Source organism: Anopheles funestus, chromosome 2RL (genome assembly GCF_943734845.2).
Source record: "Anopheles funestus chromosome 2RL, idAnoFuneDA-416_04, whole genome shotgun sequence".
In the NCBI taxonomy this organism is placed as follows: domain Eukaryota; kingdom Metazoa; phylum Arthropoda; class Insecta; order Diptera; family Culicidae; genus Anopheles; species Anopheles funestus.
The window spans coordinates 21655823-21673748 of NC_064598.1; the positions used below are offsets into that span (position 1 = coordinate 21655823).

At 33.6% G+C, this 17926-nt stretch overlaps 1 protein-coding gene and 1 long non-coding RNA gene across 7 annotated transcripts in view; one reads left to right on the forward strand and one right to left on the reverse strand.

Annotated features, from left to right (window-relative positions):
* The window catches only part of LOC125761332 (nephrin), a 152946-nt gene that overhangs the window by 94096 nt on the left and 40924 nt on the right, over positions 1–17926 (reverse strand). The window lies entirely within an intron of this gene.
* On the forward strand, positions 10495–17509 carry LOC125761349 (uncharacterized). Its single transcript, XR_007418096.1, has 3 exons — positions 10495–11051; positions 16179–16906; positions 17097–17509. It is a non-coding gene; the product is annotated as an uncharacterized LOC125761349 (long non-coding RNA).

The window sequence follows — 17926 nt, forward strand, 5'->3', positions numbered from 1 at the left end:
ACCTTCGATGTAAGCCGAGGCCCCAGAAGCAACTGCCGACAGTGCAGGAAATTATGTAATGATTCATTGCACCGATGACAGGTTGCCGTGTAGTGTTGGGATGTCTGCCGGCATACTTACGCACATGGTCCACTGACGGGCTTCCATAAATCGCATCGGAATGATCGAATTACATTTATGGACCGGCAAGAATGTCGGCATGTTACGGTGCATGTTGTACCATCTGCCACTGTTATGCGGGAATTATGAAGTTACGCAACAGTGGCACAATCTGCGTCCTATTGCGTAAACAAAAATTGTTCGTTCCTGTAACTACGATGTTATAAGCGTCGAAAAAATTTTTACATGAATTATGAATAAAACATCATTGCACAACCCCCTCGATAAACCTTCTCGTCGATAATTAAATCGATCTAGGAAATTATAATTAAATTCAGATACAATTACCTATAAACCCAAAATAAGATGCAGTGCAACAAACCTCATATATTATCAGGATTGTTTCCACAGCGCTTGGATAGAAATTGTTTCATTATTATTACAGTTTATCTGAGTGCTTTCGTCTATCTCTATTCATGGATAAATTCAACCAGCACTCTGCAACATTGAAGCACCGCAGCACAAGTTCCGGCATTTTCCGTTTGCTTCATTAACCAATTGCACCGCATAAATGACAGGAAATTCGCGATGTTCAAACACTTACGAATAAGCAATCAGCTATTGATCAACAAGGGAGTACAATACCTTTCCTCAGGGATTAATCCCTTCTCAGCATCGGCTGTCCTCTTACATTCATACATTACGTAAACAAAGCTGTACCGTAACGACACGGGAGTGGCACTTTACACCAAACCAACATTGGCCACCAGCTTTGGATACATTTTGATACGCCCATCCGAGAAACCATAGGTCCTCAACTTTATGCTTTGATATTAGCGACAAGTCAAATGTCAAATTTAATTAACGTATCACGAACAACTCACTCCGCCGCTAGATGAAGCAAATCCATAATTAGCTGCTGTCAAATAAAATAAACATTTCATTACTTTAAAGAACATTGTTATAACTCCATTTCTTGCTACCGTGAACAATGTGGTTTTCGAAATCACGTGTCAGATTGAAGAATAAAAAATTAGATACAAAATGCTTTTCTTCGCCACATAAACACCTTCATCAAAAGAACCATTTACACGTTGTTTTGAGTGTTGGGTTTACGATTTAGCTTGTTTTCTTTTATCGATACACAGCAACAGGCACCGTTGCTAGAGAAGAAAGTTTGGGTCCTTTATGCTGAAGATTCGTATGGATACATGTGTCACGTTTTCGATTTCTCTGCGGATTTTGAACCATCTGGCTGGAACCAAATATCGGTAAAAACGGCACGAACAAAAGCTCTTTCAAATGAAACCATTTTATCGACTTTTATATGTTATGTTCTGAGTTTCAGAAGTACGTAAATAATACAGTTTCGAAGAATTTGTATCGTCTTGCCGTAAACCACCAGGCGTCTCCATTGGCTGCAAGTGCCATAGCCCAATAATCCACTTTATTTCTTTTTTTATTTTGTATCATCGATTAAAGTTTTACAGATTCGGCTTTAGTTAGACATGTTAGAACAAGACTTCATACGCTTGCTTAAACGTAATTTCCATTCATTTATGTATGTAATTCTTGCATTTCTACAACCCCTATCCACCATTAGTATCGCTTCGCAACCAATACGAACTCGTTCATCCGAACACACAATTTCCTTTGTCACCATACCAACGCACGCCCTGGCAGTGTTTAATCGGGCGCAACGAAGCATCAAAATAGAACGTAATGTATCGCTTATCATTTTTCTACAATCAAATTAAAATGTCATAACGGGCGCCGGCAACTGTCGTCAAGGTGATACATGACGTGTCTCAGTATCGAACACCAAAAAAGTGAAGAATTGTTTTCCTATCGCACTTCTTTAGCGCGCTACTCAGGACATCGATTCAAGCGCGCGCTGATTGAAATTGCTGCCGTTTGACGTAGTAATACGCCACCCATCATCGATCAGCTTCAGATCCCACGGTATGTGGGCTGCATGAGATTGTTGGAATTTTTATTCCTACCACCGGATACACAGCGGGCGAGCTTCCTGCTGATGCTTTAAATTTATTTCTTTTTCAGCATTGTTTGTTTCTCTTTTTGATCCACTGGTCTACTATGCAGAATGGTAGCGACGGATCAAACGAAATATCCTGTCAATACGTTCACTAGCACTGGTTTTGGCTCAGCAACATCAACACCCGGAGGGTACAATGTTTCGATAACGCGATGAAAATTTCAATTTTCCTCCCAATTAAATGGCTCAAAAGAGGGAGAAACGGCGATTGGATTTTGAATAATACATGGTTTCCTTACTTTTGATACATAAAAATGGAGGTTTTTTTTACACCAAAAAAAGTATGTTTTCCCGTTTCTTAAATTTGATATGATTCGTTGAATCTACTTTGTAAACTAAACACTGTACTAAACTAAACAAAAATAAAATTCGTTTCACCATAAATACATAAATTATTCTAAACGCTTGCTGGTCCTTACTACTAGAAGAAACACCCATTAAACTAATATACTCACACCATCTACATTGCATCATCGTTAACTGTTTTGTTACGCTGCTCTTGCTGGATTACAAATGGATGCTGGCAATGGCAACGTCCACTATACCATTACAACAATAGTGTTACAACCAACACACCCTGCACGGTGGTCGGTCAACGCTTGAAAGCACGCTGTCAAAAGCATTCGATCAATGTCGGACAGTTTGACGTTCAATCGGATGGAATGGGTAGTGCAATCGATTAATCCACAACACAAATGTAATTTCCATCCGAAGGTTACCCGTGTGGTGGGCTCACCACAAACGGGGCCCATGGTGTGTATGTGCAAATGTGACGGTTTGTCTGGCCGGAAATCAGTAAGCTAAGGGTTTATTTGTTTTCGCAGCCAAACTAGAAATCTCGTTCATGCTTTAGTACGCAAATATATGCAGATAGCATTTGTAAAATGGATGTACTTTTGTGTGGTTCCGAAATGAGGTTTAAAATAGATTTGTACAGCTTGGCATTGCGTTACATGGCTAAACGATATCGGAATTAGAGATGTGCAAAGTGAGTAAGAGTGAGATAGTGAGTTGAAACGTTGTATTGAACGAGATTCGTTCACTCACCACGATGAGTTTTAGCGACTTTTTTTTTACTTACTCACTCATGAGTGTAAGCATGTAGCTGTGGTGAGTCGAGTTGCAAAAAGAGTATATACGTGAGTTGAAACGAAAATGTGCGAGTGAGTTGAAACAAAAATGAGTTGAAACGAAACGTTTGATACACATGAGTTGAAACGGAATACATGTGTACAATACCCAAACTAGCCAAATGAATATAGTTCTCGCTCTGCCTAACTATCAAAAATGCATAGTGTGATCGGCAATGATATTAAAAGGGATCCGTCTCTGCTTAAGAGATTGGCAAATTTTTTAAAATTTATTATTATTTTTTATTCTATTATTATTATAAGCCTTATTTGAGTTAAAAAACTTATTTCAGCCAATTCGCATTAAAACAAATTAATTTATAAAATTTTCCTAAATTATTCAAAAAAAACCTAAGGCCTTAGGAAATTTTCAAATTTTTAGAATCGTTTTTCCGATTTTTTACACTTCTCTATTTCAAACAATATTTGAGTGAAAAGAAACCTATTTCAAAGAATTGGTATTAAAACATATCAAATTTATAAATTTTGTTAAATTGCTCAAAAACGAAAAAAAATTTACATTTTCTCAAACAGGGTATGGACCTTGGTTCCTCGAATAACTTCTGGCACAGACATCTGACGGTATGGCCGTCCAAGAAGAAAATGTAGCCATTGGTACCATCTATCGACCACAGGTTAAAGATTGGCGATCCGTTGGATACCGACCGAGTTATAGGTAAAATTTGGTGCAAAAATGTGAAAAATTTTACATTTTCTCAAACAGGGTAAAGAACTTGGTTCCTCGAATATCTTCTGGCACAGACATCTGAGGGCATGGCTGTCCAAGAAGAAAATGTAGCCATTGGTGCCATCTATCGACCACAGGTTAAAGATTGGCGATCCGTTGGATACCGACCGAGTTATAGGCAAAATTTGGTGCAAAAATGACCCTTAGTAAATTTTCATTTTTTTTAATTTTTTGATTTTTTCATTATTTTTCACTTTTTTTTTATTTCAATCATTATTTGAGTGAAAGGAAACCCATTGCAACCAATTGGCATTAAAATAAAACAATTTTATTTTTTTTGCAAAATTTCTCAAAAAAAACGTAAGGGGTAAGCCTTATAAAATTTTCGAGTTGAAATTTTTTTGAAATTTTTTTTTCGAATTTTTATTGTTTTTTCAGTTTAAAGCATTATTTGAGTGAAAAGAAACATATTGCAATAAATTCCCATTAAAATATATCACAGTTTTCAATTTTGCTAAATTGTTCAAAAACAGGGTAAGGAACTTGGTTCCTCGAATAACTTCTGGCACAGACATCTGACGGTATGGCCGTCCAAGAAGAAAATATAGCCATTGGTGCCATCTATCGACCACAGGTTAAAGATTGGCGATCCGTTGGATACCGACCGAGTTATAGGTAAAATTTGGTGCAAAAATGTGAAAAATTTTACATTTTCTCAAACAGGGTAAAGAACTTGGTTCCTCGAATATCTTCTGGCACAGACATCTGAGGGCATGGCCGTCCAAGAAGAAAATGTAGCCATTGGTGCCATCTATCGACCACAGGTTAAAGATTGACGATCCGTTGCATACCGACCGAGTTATAGGCAAAATTTGGTGCAAAAATGACCCTTAGTAAATTTTCATTTTTTTGAATTTTTTGATTTTTTCATTATTTTTCACTCTTTTTTTTAATTCAATCATTATTTGAGTGAAAAGAAACTCATTGCAACCAATTGGCATTAAAATAAAACAATTTTATTTTTTTTGCAATTTTTTTGAAATTTTTTTTTCGATTTTTTATTGTTTTTTTAGTTTAAAGCATTATTTGAGTGAACAGAAACATATTGCAACAAATTCCCATTAAAATATATCACAGTTTTCAATTTTGCTAAATTGTTCAAAAACAGGGTAAGGAACTTGGTTCCTCGAATAACTTCTGGCACAGACATCTGACGGTATGGCCGTCCAATAAGAAAATGTAGCCATTGGTACCATCTATCGACCACAGGTTAAAGATTGGCGATCCGATGGATACTGACCGAGTTATAGGTAAAATTTGGTGCAAAAATGACCCTTAGTAAATTTTCATTTTTTTTAATTTTTTGATTTTTTCATTATTTTTCACTCTTTTTTTATTTCAATCATTATTTAAGTGAAAGGAAACCCATTGCAACCAATTGGCATTAAAATAAAACAATTTTATTTTTTTTGCAAAATTTCTCAAAAAAAACGTAAGGGGTAAGCCTTATAAAATTTTCGAGTTGAAATTTTTTTGAAATTTTTTTTCGAATTTTTATTGTTTTTTCAGTTTAAAGCATTATTTGAGTGAAAAGAAACATATTGCAATAAATTCCCATTAAAATATATCACAGTTTTCAATTTTGCTAAATTGTTCAAAAACAGGGTAAGGAACTTGGTTCCTCGAATAACTTCTGGCACAGACATCTGACGGTATGGCCGTCCAAGAAGAAAATATAGCCATTGGTGCCATCTATCGACCACAGGTTAAAGATTGGCGATCCGTTGGATACCGACCGAGTTATAGGTAAAATTTGGTGCAAAAATGTGAAAAATTTTACATTTTCTCAAACAGGGTAAAGAACTTGGTTCCTCGAATATCTTCTGGCACAGACATCTGAGGGCATGGCCGTCCAAGAAGAAAATGTAGCCATTGGTGCCATCTATCGACCACAGGTTAAAGATTGACGATCCGTTGCATACCGACCGAGTTATAGGCAAAATTTGGTGCAAAAATGACCCTTAGTAAATTTTCATTTTTTTGAATTTTTTGATTTTTTCATTATTTTTCACTCTTTTTTTTAATTCAATCATTATTTGAGTGAAAAGAAACTCATTGCAACCAATTGGCATTAAAATAAAACAATTTTATTTTTTTTGCAAAATTTCTCAAAAAAAACGTAAGGGGTAAGCCTTATGAAATTTTCGAGTTGAAATTTTTTTGAAATTTTTTTTTCGATTTTTTTATTGTTTTTTTAGTTTAAAGCATTATTTGAGTGAAAAGAAACATATTGCAACAAATTCCCATTAAAATATATCACAGTTTTCAATTTTGCTAAATTTTCAAAAACAGGGTAAGGAACTTGGTTCCTCGAATAACTTCTGGCACAGACATCTGACGGTATGGCCGTCCAAGAAGAAAATATAGCCATTGGTGCCATCTATCGACCACAGGTTAAAGATTGGCGATTCGTTGGATACCGACCGAGTTATAGGTAAAATTTGGTGCAAAAATGTGAAAAATTTTACATTTTCTCAAACAGGGTAAGGAAATGGGTTCCTCGAATATCTTCTGGCACAGACATCTGAGGGCATGGCCGTCCAAGAAGAAAATGTAGCCATTGGTGCCATCTATCGACCACAGGTTAAAGATTGACGATCCGTTGGATACCAACCGAGTTATAGGCAAAATTTGGTGCAAAAATGACCCTTAGTAAATTTTCATTTTTTTGAATTTTTTGATTTTTTCATTATTTTTCACTCTTTTTTTTATTTCAATCATTATTTGAGTGAAAAGAAACTCATTGCAACCAATTAGCATTAAAATAAAACAATTTTATTTTTTTTGCAAAATTTCTCAAAAAAACGTAAGGGGTAAGCCTTATGAAATTTTCGAGTTGAAATTTTTTTGAAATTTTTTTTTCGATTTTTTATTGTTTTTTTAGTTTAAAGCATTATTTGAGTGAACAGAAACATATTGCAACAAATTCCCATTAAAATATATCACAGTTTTCAATTTTGCTAAATTGTTCAAAAACAGGGTAAGGAACTTGGTTCCTCGAATAACTTCTGGCACAGACATCTGACGGTATGGCCGTCCAATAAGAAAATGTAGCCATTGGTACCATCTATCGACCACAGGTTAAAGATTGGCGATCCGATGGATACTGACCGAGTTATAGGTAAAATTTGGTGCAAAAATGACCCTTAGTAAAGTTTCATTTTTTTTAATTTTTTGATTTTTTCATTATTTTTCACTCTTTTTTTTATTTCAATCATTATTTAAGTGAAAGGAAACCCATTGCAACCAATTGGCATTAAAATAAAACAATTTTATTTTTTTTGCAAAATTTCTCAAAAAAAACGTAAGGGGTAAGCCTTATGAAATTTCCGAGTTGAAATTTTTTTGAAATTTTGTTTTCGAATTTTTATTGTTTTTTCAGTTTAAAGCATTATTTGAGTGAACAGAAACATATTGCAACAAATTCCCATTAAAATATATCACAGTTTTTAATTTTGCTAAATTGTTCAAAAACAGGGTAAGGAACTTGGTTCCTCGAATAACTTCTGGCACAGACATCTGACGGTATGGCCGTCCAAGAAGAAAATATAGCCATTGGTGCCATCTATCGACCACAGGTTAAAGATTGGCGATCCGTAGGATACCGACCGAGTTATAGGTAAAATTTGGTGCAAAAATGTGAAAAATTTTACATTTTCTCAAACAGGGTAAAGAACTTGGTTCCTCGAATATCTTCTGGCACAGACATCTGAGGGCATGGCCGTCCAAGAAGAAAATGTAGCCATTGGTGCCATCTATCGACCACAGGTTAAAGATTGGCGATCCGTTGGATACCGACCGAGTTATAGGCAAAATTTGGTGCAAAAATGACCCTTAGTAAATTTTCATTTTTTTTTAATTTTTTGATTTTTTCATTATTTTTCACTCTTTTTTTTATTTCAATCATTATTTGAGTGAAAGGAAACCCATTGCAACCAATTGGCATTAAAATAAAACAATTTTATTTTTTTTGCAAAATTTCTCAAAAAAAACGTAAGGGGTAAGCCTTATGAAATTTTCGAGTTGAAATTTTTTTGAAATTTTGTTTTCGAATTTTTATTGTTTTTTCAGTTTAAAGCATTATTTGAGTGAACAGAAACATATTGCAACAAATTCCCATTAAAATATATCACAGTTTTTAATTTTGCTAAATTGTTCAAAAACAGGGTAAGGAACTTGGTTCCTCGAATAACTTCTGGCACAGACATCTGACGGTATGGCCGTCCAAGAAGAAAATATAGCCATTGGTGCCATCTATCGACCACAGGTTAAAGATTGGCGATCCGTTGGATACCGACCGAGTTATAGGTAAAATTTGGTGCAAAAATGTGAAAAATTTTACATTTTCTCAAACAGGGTAAAGAACTTGGTTCCTCGAATATCTTCTGGCACAGACATCTGAGGGCATGGCCGTCCAAGAAGAAAATGTAGCCATTGGTGCCATCTATCGACCACAGGTTAAAGATTGACGATCCGTTGGATACCGACCGAGTTATAGGCAAAATTTGGTGCAAAAATGACCCTTAGTAAATTTTCATTTTTTTTTAATTTTTTGATTTTTTCATTATTTTTCACTCTTTTTTTTATTTCAATCATTATTTGAGTGAAAGGAAACCCATTGCAACCAATTGGCATTAAAATAAAACAATTTTATTTTTTTTGCAAAATTTCTCAAAAAAAACGTAAGGGGTAAGCCTTATGAAATTTTCGAGTTGAAATTTTTTTGAAATTTTGTTTTCGAATTTTTATTGTTTTTTCAGTTTAAAGCATTATTTGAGTGAACAGAAACATATTGCAACAAATTCCCATTAAAATATATCACAGTTTTTAATTTTGCTAAATTGTTCAAAAACAGGGTAAGGAACTTGGTTCCTCGAATAACTTCTGGCACAGACATCTGACGGTATGGCCGTCCAAGAAGAAAATATAGCCATTGGTGCCATCTATCGACCACAGGTTAAAGATTGGCGATCCGTTGGATACCGACCGAGTTATAGGTAAAATTTGGTGCAAAAATGTGAAAAATTTTACATTTTCTCAAACAGGGTAAAGAACTTGGTTCCTCGAATATCTTCTGGCACAGACATCTGAGGGCATGGCCGTCCAAGAAGAAAATGTAGCCATTGGTGCCATCTATCGACCACAGGTTAAAGATTGACGATCCGTTGGATACCGACCGAGTTATAGGCAAAATTTGGTGCAAAAATGACCCTTAGTAAATTTTCATTTTTTTGAATTTTTTGATTTTTTCATTATTTTTCACTCTTTTTTTTAATTCAATCATTATTTGAGTGAAAAGAAACTCATTGCAACCAATTGGCATTAAAATAAAACAATTTTATTTTTTTTGCAAAATTTCTCAAAAAAAACGTAAGGGGTAAGCCTTATGAAATTTTCGAGTTGAAATTTTTTTGAAATTTTTTTTTCGATTTTTTATTGTTTTTTTAGTTTAAAGCATTATTTGAGTGAAAAGAAACATATTGCAACAAATTCCCATTAAAATATATCACAGTTTTCAATTTTGCTAAATTTTCAAAAACAGGGTAAGGAACTTGGTTCCTCGAATAACTTCTGGCACAGACATCTGATGGTATGGCCGTCCAAGAAGAAAATATAGCCATTGGTGCCATCTATCGACCACAGGTTAAAGATTGGCGATCCGTTGGATACCGACCGAGTTATAGGTAAAATTTGGTGCAAAAATGTGAAAAATTTTACATTTTCTCAAACAGGGTAAGGAAATTGGTTCCTCGAATATCTTCTGGCACAGACATCTGAGGGCATGGCCGTCCAAGAAGAAAATGTAGCCATTGGTGCCATCTATCGACCACAAGTTAAAGATTGACGATCCGTTGGATACCGACCGAGTTATAGGCAAAATTTGGTGCAAAAATGACCCTTAGTAAATTTTCATTTTTTTGAATTCTTTGATTTTTTCATTATTTTTCACTCTTTTTTTTATTTCAATCATTATTTGAGTGAAAAGAAACTCATTGCAACCAATTAGCATTAAAATAAAACAATTTTATTTTTTTTGCAAAATTTCTCAAAAAAAACGTAAGGGGTAAGCCTTATGAAATTTTCGAGTTGAAATTTTTTTGAAATTTTTTTTTCGATTTTTTTATTGTTTTTTTAGTTTAAAGCATTATTTGAGTGAACAGAAACATATTGCAACAAATTCCCATTAAAATATATCACAGTTTTCAATTTTGCTAAATTTTCAAAAACAGGGTAAGGAACTTGGTTCCTCGAATAACTTCTGGCACAGACATCTGACGGTATGGCCGTCCAAGAAGAAAATATAGCCATTGGTGCCATCTATCGACCACAGGTTAAAGATTGGCGATCCGTTGGATACCGACCGAGTTATAGGTAAAATTTGGTGCAAAAATGTGAAAAATTTTACATTTTCTCAAACAGGGTAAGGAAATGGGTTCCTCGAATATCTTCTGGCACAGACATCTGAGGGCATGGCTGTCGAAGAAGAAAATGTAGCCATTGGTGCCATCTATCGACCACAGGTTAAAGATTGACGATCCGTTGGATACCGACCGAGTTATAGGCAAAATTTGGTGCAAAAATGACCCTTAGTAAATTTTCATTTTTTTGAATTTTTTGATTTTTTCATTATTTTTCACTCTTTTTTTTATTTCAATCATTATTTGAGTGAAAAGAAACTCATTGCAACCAATTAGCATTAAAATAAAACAATTTTATTTTTTTTGCAAAATTTCTCAAAAAAACGTAAGGGGTAAGCCTTATGAAATTTTCGAGTTGAAATTTTTTTGAAATTTTTTTTTCGATTTTTTATTGTTTTTTTAGTTTAAAGCATTATTTGAGTGAACAGAAACATATTGCAACAAATTCCCATTAAAATATATCACAGTTTTCAATTTTGCTAAATTGTTCAAAAACAGGGTAAGGAACTTGGTTCCTCGAATAACTTCTGGCACAGACATCTGACGGTATGGCCGTCCAAGAAGAAAATGTAGCCATTGGTACCATCTATCGACCACAGGTTAAAGATTGGCGATCCGATGGATACTGACCGAGTTATAGGTAAAATTTGGTGCAAAAATGACCCTTAGTAAATTTTCATTTTTTTTAATTTTTTGATTTTTTCATTATTTGTCACTCTTTTTTTTATTTCAATCATTATTTAAGTGAAAGGAAACCCATTGCAACCAATTGGCATTAAAATAAAACAATTTTATTTTTTTTGCAAAATTTCTCAAAAAAAAACGTAAGGGGTAAGCCTTATGAAATTTTCGAGTTGAAATTTTTTTGAAATTTTGTTTTCGAATTTTTATTGTTTTTTCAGTTTAAAGCATTATTTGAGTGAACAGAAACATATTGCAACAAATTCCCATTAAAATATATCACAGTTTTCAATATTGCTAAATTGTTCAAAAACAGGGTAAGGAACTTGGTTCCTCGAATAACTTCTGGCACAGACATCTGACCTTATGGCCGTCCAAGAAGAAAATATAGCCATTGGTGCCATCTATCGACCACAGGTTAAAGATTGGCGATCCGTTGGATACCGACCGAGTTATAGGTAAAATTTGGTGCAAAAATGTGAAAAATTTTACATTTTCTCAAACAGGGTAAAGAACTTGGTTCCTCGAATATCTTCTGGCACAGACATCTGAGGGCATGGCCGTCCAAGAAGAAAATGTAGCCATTGGTGCCATCTATCGACCACAGGTTAAAGATTGACGATCCGTTGGATACCGACCGAGTTATAGGCAAAATTTGGTGCAAAAATGACCCTTAGTAAATTTTCATTTTTTTGAATTTTTTGATTTTTTCATTATTTTTCACTCTTTTTTTATTTCAATCATTATTTGAGTGAAAAGAAACTCATTGCAACCAATTTTCATTAAAATTAAACAATTTTATTTTTTTTGCAAAATTTCTCAAAAAAAAACGTAAGGGGTAAGTCTTATGAAATTTTCGAGTTTAAATTTTTTTGAAATTTTTTTTTCGATTTTTTATTGTTTTTTCAGTTTAAAGCATTATTTGAGTGAAAGGAAACATATTGCAACAAATTCCCATTAAAATATATCACAGTTTTCAATTTTGCTAAATTGTTCAAAAACAGGGTAAGGAACTTGGTTCTTCGAATAACTTCTGGCACAGACATCTGACGGTATGGCCGTCCAAGAAGAAAATATAGCCATTGGTGCCATCTATCGACCACAGGTTAAAGATTGGCGATCCGTTGGATACCGACCGAGTTATAGGTAAAATTTGGTGCAAAAATGTGAAAAATTTTACATTTTCTCAAACAGGGTAAGGAAATTGGTTCCTCGAATATCTTCTGACACAGACATCTGAGGGCATGGAAGTCCAAGAAGAAAATGTAGCCATTGGTGCCATCTATCGACCACAAGTTAAAGATTGACGATCCGTTGGATACCGACCGAGTTATAGGCAAAATTTGGTGCAAAAATGACCCTTAGTAAATTTTCATTTTTTTGAATTTTTTGATTTTTTCATTATTTTTCACTCTTTTTTTTATTTCAATCATTATTTGAGTGAAAGGAAACCCATTGCAACCAATTGGCATTAAAATAAAACAATTTTATTTTTTTTGCAAAATTTCTCAAAAAAAACGTAAGGGGTAAGCCTTATGAAATTTTCGAGTTGAAATTTTTTTGAAATTTTTTTTTCGATTTTTTTATTGTTTTTTTAGTTTAAAGCATTATTTGAGTGAAAAGAAACATATTGCAACAAATTCCCATTAAAATATATCACAGTTTTCAATTTTGCTAAATTGTTCAAAAACAGGGTAAGGAACTTGGTTCTTCGAATAACTTCTGGCACAGACATCTGACGGTATGGCCGTCCAAGAAGAAAATATAGCCATTGGTGCCATCTATCGACCACAGGTTAAAGATTGGCGATCCGTTGGATACCGACCGAGTTATAGGTAAAATTTGGTGCAAAAATGTGAAAAATTTTACATTTTCTCAAACAGGGTAAGGAAATTGGTTCCTCGAATATCTTCTGACACAGACATCTGAGTGCATGGAAGTCCAAGAAGAAAATGTAGCCATTGGTGCCATCTATCGACCACAAGTTAAAGATTGACGATCCGTTGGATACCGACCGAGTTATAGGCAAAATTTGGTGCAAAAATGACCCTTAGTTAATTTTCATTTTTTTGAATTTTTTGATTTTTTCATTATTTTTCACTCTTTTTTTTATTTCAATCATTATTTGAGTGAAAAGAAACTCATTGCAACCAATTAGCATTAAAATAAAACAATTTTATTTTTTTTGCAAAATTTCTCAAAAAAAACGTAAGGGGTAAGCCTTATGAAATTTTCGAGTTGAAATTTTTTTGAAATTTTTTTTTCGATTTTTTTATTGTTTTTTTAGTTTAAAGCATTATTTGAGTGAACAGAAACATATTGCAACAAATTCCCATTAAAATATATCACAGTTTTCAATTTTGCTAAATTTTCAAAAACAGGGTAAGGAACTTGGTTCCTCGAATAACTTCTGGCACAGACATCTGACGGTATGGCCGTCCAATAAGAAAATGTAGCCATTGGTGCCATCTATCGACCACAGGTTAAAGATTGGCGATCCGATGGATACTGACCGAGTTATAGGCAAAATTTGGTGCAAAAATGACCCTTAGTAAATTTTCATTTTTTTTAATTTTTTGATATTTTCATTATTTTTCACTCTTTTTTTTATTTCAATCATTATTTAAGTGAAAGGAAACCCATTGCAACCAATTGGCATTAAAATAAAACAATTTTATTTTTTTTGCAAAATTTCTCAAAAAAAAACGTAAGGGGTAAGCCTTATGAAATTTTCGAGTTGAAATTTTTTTGAAATTTTGTTTTCGAATTTTTATTGTTTTTTCAGTTTAAAGCATTATTTGAGTGAACAGAAACATATTGCAACAAATTCCCATTAAAATATATCACAGTTTTTAATTTTGCTAAATTGTTCAAAAACAGGGTAAGGAACTTGGTTCCTCGAATAACTTCTGGCACAGACATCTGACCTTATGGCCGTCCAAGAAGAAAATATAGCCATTGGTGCCATCTATCGACCACAGGTTAAAGATTGGCGATCCGTTGGATACCGACCGAGTTATAGGTAAAATTTGGTGCAAAAATGTGAAAAATTTTACATTTTCTCAAACAGGGTAAAGAACTTGGTTCCTCGAATATCTTCTGGCACAGACATCTGAGGGCATGGCCGTCCAAGAAGAAAATGTAGCCATTGGTGCCATCTATCGACCACAGGTTAAAGATTGACGATCCGTTGGATACCGACCGAGTTATAGGCAAAATTTGGTGCAAAAATGACCCTTAGTAAATTTTCATTTTTTTGAATTTTTTGATTTTTTCATTATTTTTCACTCTTTTTTTATTTCAATCATTATTTGAGTGAAAAGAAACTCATTGCAACCAATTTTCATTAAAATAAAACAATTTTATTTTTTTTGCAAAATTTCTCAAAAAAAAACGTAAGGGGTAAGTCTTATGAAATTTTCGAGTTTAAATTTTTTTGAAATTTTTTTTTCGATTTTTTATTGTTTTTTCAGTTTAAAGCATTATTTGAGTGAAAGGAAACATATTGCAACAAATTCCCATTAAAATATATCACAGTTTTCAATTTTGCTAAATTGTTCAAAAACAGGGTAAGGAACTTGGTTCTTCGAATAACTTCTGGCACAGACATCTGACGGTATGGCCGTCCAAGAAGAAAATATAGCCATTGGTGCCATCTATCGACCACAGGTTAAAGATTGGCGATCCGTTGGATACCGACCGAGTTATAGGTAAAATTTGGTGCAAAAATGTGAAAAATTTTACATTTTCTCAAACAGGGTAAGGAAATTGGTTCCTCGAATATCTTCTGACACAGACATCTGAGGGCATGGAAGTCCAAGAAGAAAATGTAGCCATTGGTGCCATCTATCGACCACAAGTTAAAGATTGACGATCCGTTGGATACCGACCGAGTTATAGGCAAAATTTGGTGCAAAAATGACCCTTAGTTAATTTTCATTTTTTTGAATTTTTTGATTTTTTCATTATTTTTCACTCTTTTTTTTATTTCAATCATTATTTGAGTGAAAGGAAACCCATTGCAACCAATTGGCATTAAAATAAAACAATTTTATTTTTTTTGCAAAATTTCTCAAAAAAAACGTAAGGGGTAAGCCTTATGAAATTTTCGAGTTGAAATTTTTTTGAAATTTTTTTTTCGATTTTTTTATTGTTTTTTCAGTTTAAAGCATTATTTGAGTGAAAAGAAACATATTGCAACAAATTCCCATTAAAATATATCACAGTTTTCAATTTTGCTAAATTTTCAAAAACAGGGTAAGGAACTTGGTTCCTCGAATAACTTCTGGCACAGACATCTGATGGTATGGCCGTCCAAGAAGAAAATATAGCCATTGGTGCCATCTATCGACCACAGGTTAAAGATTGGCGATCCGTTGGATACCGACCGAGTTATAGGTAAAATTTGGTGCAAAAATGTGAAAAATTTACATTTTCTCAAACAGGGTAAGGAAATTGGTTCCTCGAATATCTTCTGGCACAGACATCTGAGGGCATGGCCGTCCAAGAAGAAAATGTAGCCATTGGTGCCATCTATCGACCACAAGTTAAAGATTGACGATCCGTTGGATACCGACCGAGTTATAGGCAAAATTTGGTGCAAAAATGACCCTTAGTAAATTTTCATTTTTTTGAATTTTTTGATTTTTTCATTATTTTTCACTCTTTTTTTTATTTCAATCATTATTTGAGTGAAAAGAAACTCATTGCAACCAATTAGCATTAAAATAAAACAATTTTATTTTTTTTGCAAAATTTCTCAAAAAAAACGTAAGGGGTAAGCCTTATGAAATTTTGGAGTTGAAATTTTTTTGAAATTTTTTTTTCGATTTTTTTATTGTTTTTTTAGTTTAAAGCATTATTTGAGTGAACAGAAACATATTGCAACAAATTCCCATTAAAATATATCACAGTTTTCAATTTTGCTAAATTGTTCAAAAACAGGGTAAGGAACTTGGTTCCTCGAATAACTTCTGGCACAGACATCTGACGGTATGGCCGTCCAAGAAGAAAATGTAGCCATTGGTGCCATCTATCGACCACAGGTTAAAGATTGGCGATCCGTTGGATACCGACCGAGTTATAGGTAAAATTTGGTGCAAAAATGTGAAAAATTTTACATTTTCTCAAACAGGGTAAGGAACTTGGTTCCTCGAATATCTTCTGGCACAGACATCTGAGGGCATGGCCGTCCAAGAAGAAAATGTAGCCATTGGTGCCATCTATCGACCACAGGTTAAAGATTGGCGATCCGTTGGATACCGACCGAGTTATATGCAAAATTTCTTGCAAAAATGACCCTTAGTAAATTTTCATTTTTTTGAATATTTTGATTTTTTCATTATTTTTCACTCTTTTTTTTATTTCAATCATTATTTGAGTGAAAGGAAACCCATTGCAACCAATTGGCATTAAAATAAAACAATTTTATTTTTTTTGCAAAATTTCTCAAAAAAAACGTAAGGGGTAAGCCTTATGAAATTTTCGAGTTGAAATTTTTTTGAAATTTTTTTTTCGATTTTTTATTCTTTTTTCAGTTTAAAGCATTATTTGAGTGAAAAGAAACATATTGCAACAAATTCCCATTAAAATATATCTCATTTAAAAACTTTGCTAAATTTTCAAAAACAGGGTAAGGAACTTAGTTCTTCGAATAACTTCTGGCACAGACATCTGACGGTATGGCCGTCCAAGAAGAAAATGTAGCCATTGGTGCCATCTATCGACCACAGGTTAAAGATTGGCGATCCGTTGGATACCGACCGAGTTATAGGTAAAATTTGGTGCAAAAATGTGAAAAATTTTACATTTTCTCAAACAGGGTAAAGAACTTGGTTCCTCGAATATCTTCTGGCACAGACATCTGAGGGCATGGCCGTCCAAGAAGAAAATGTAGCCATTGGTACCATCTATCGACCACAGGTTAAAGATTAGCGATCCGTTGGATACTGACCGAGTTATAGGTAAAATTTGGTGCAAAAATGACCCTTAGTAAATTTTCATTTTTTTGAATTTTTTGATTTTTTCATTATTTTTCACTCTTTTTTTATTTCAATCATTATTTGAGTGAAAGGAAACCCATTGCAACCAATTGGCATTAAAATAAAACAATTTTATTTTTTTTGCAAAATTTCTCAAAAAAACGTAAGGGGTAAGCCTTATGAAATTTTCGAGTTGAAATTTTTTTGAAATTTTTTTTTCGATTTTTTATTGTTTTTTCAGTTTAAAGCATTATTTGAGTGAACAGAAACATATTGCAACAAATTCCCATTAAAATATATCACAGTTTTCAATATTGCTAAATTGTTCAAAAACAGGGTAAGGAACTTGGTTCCTCGAATAACTTCTGGCACAGACATCTGACGGTATGGCCGTCCAAGAAGAAAATGTAGCCATTGGTGCCATCTAACGACCACTGGTTAAAGATTGGCGATCCGTAGGATACCGACCGAGTTATAGGTAAAATTTGGTGCAAAAATGTGAAAAATTTACATTTTCTCAAACAGGGTAAAGAACTTGGTTCCTCGAATATCTTCTGGCACAGACATCTGAGGGCATGGCCGTCCAAGAAGAAAATGTAGCCATTGGTGCCATCTATCGACCACAGGTTAAAGATTGACGATCCGTTGGATACCGACCGAGATATAGGCAAAATTTGGTGCAAAAATGACCCTTAGTAAATTTTCATTTTTTTGAATTTTTTGATTTTTTCATTATTTTTCACTCTTTTTTTATTTCAATCATTATTTGAGTGAAAGGAAACCCATTGCAACCAATTGGCATTAAAATAAAA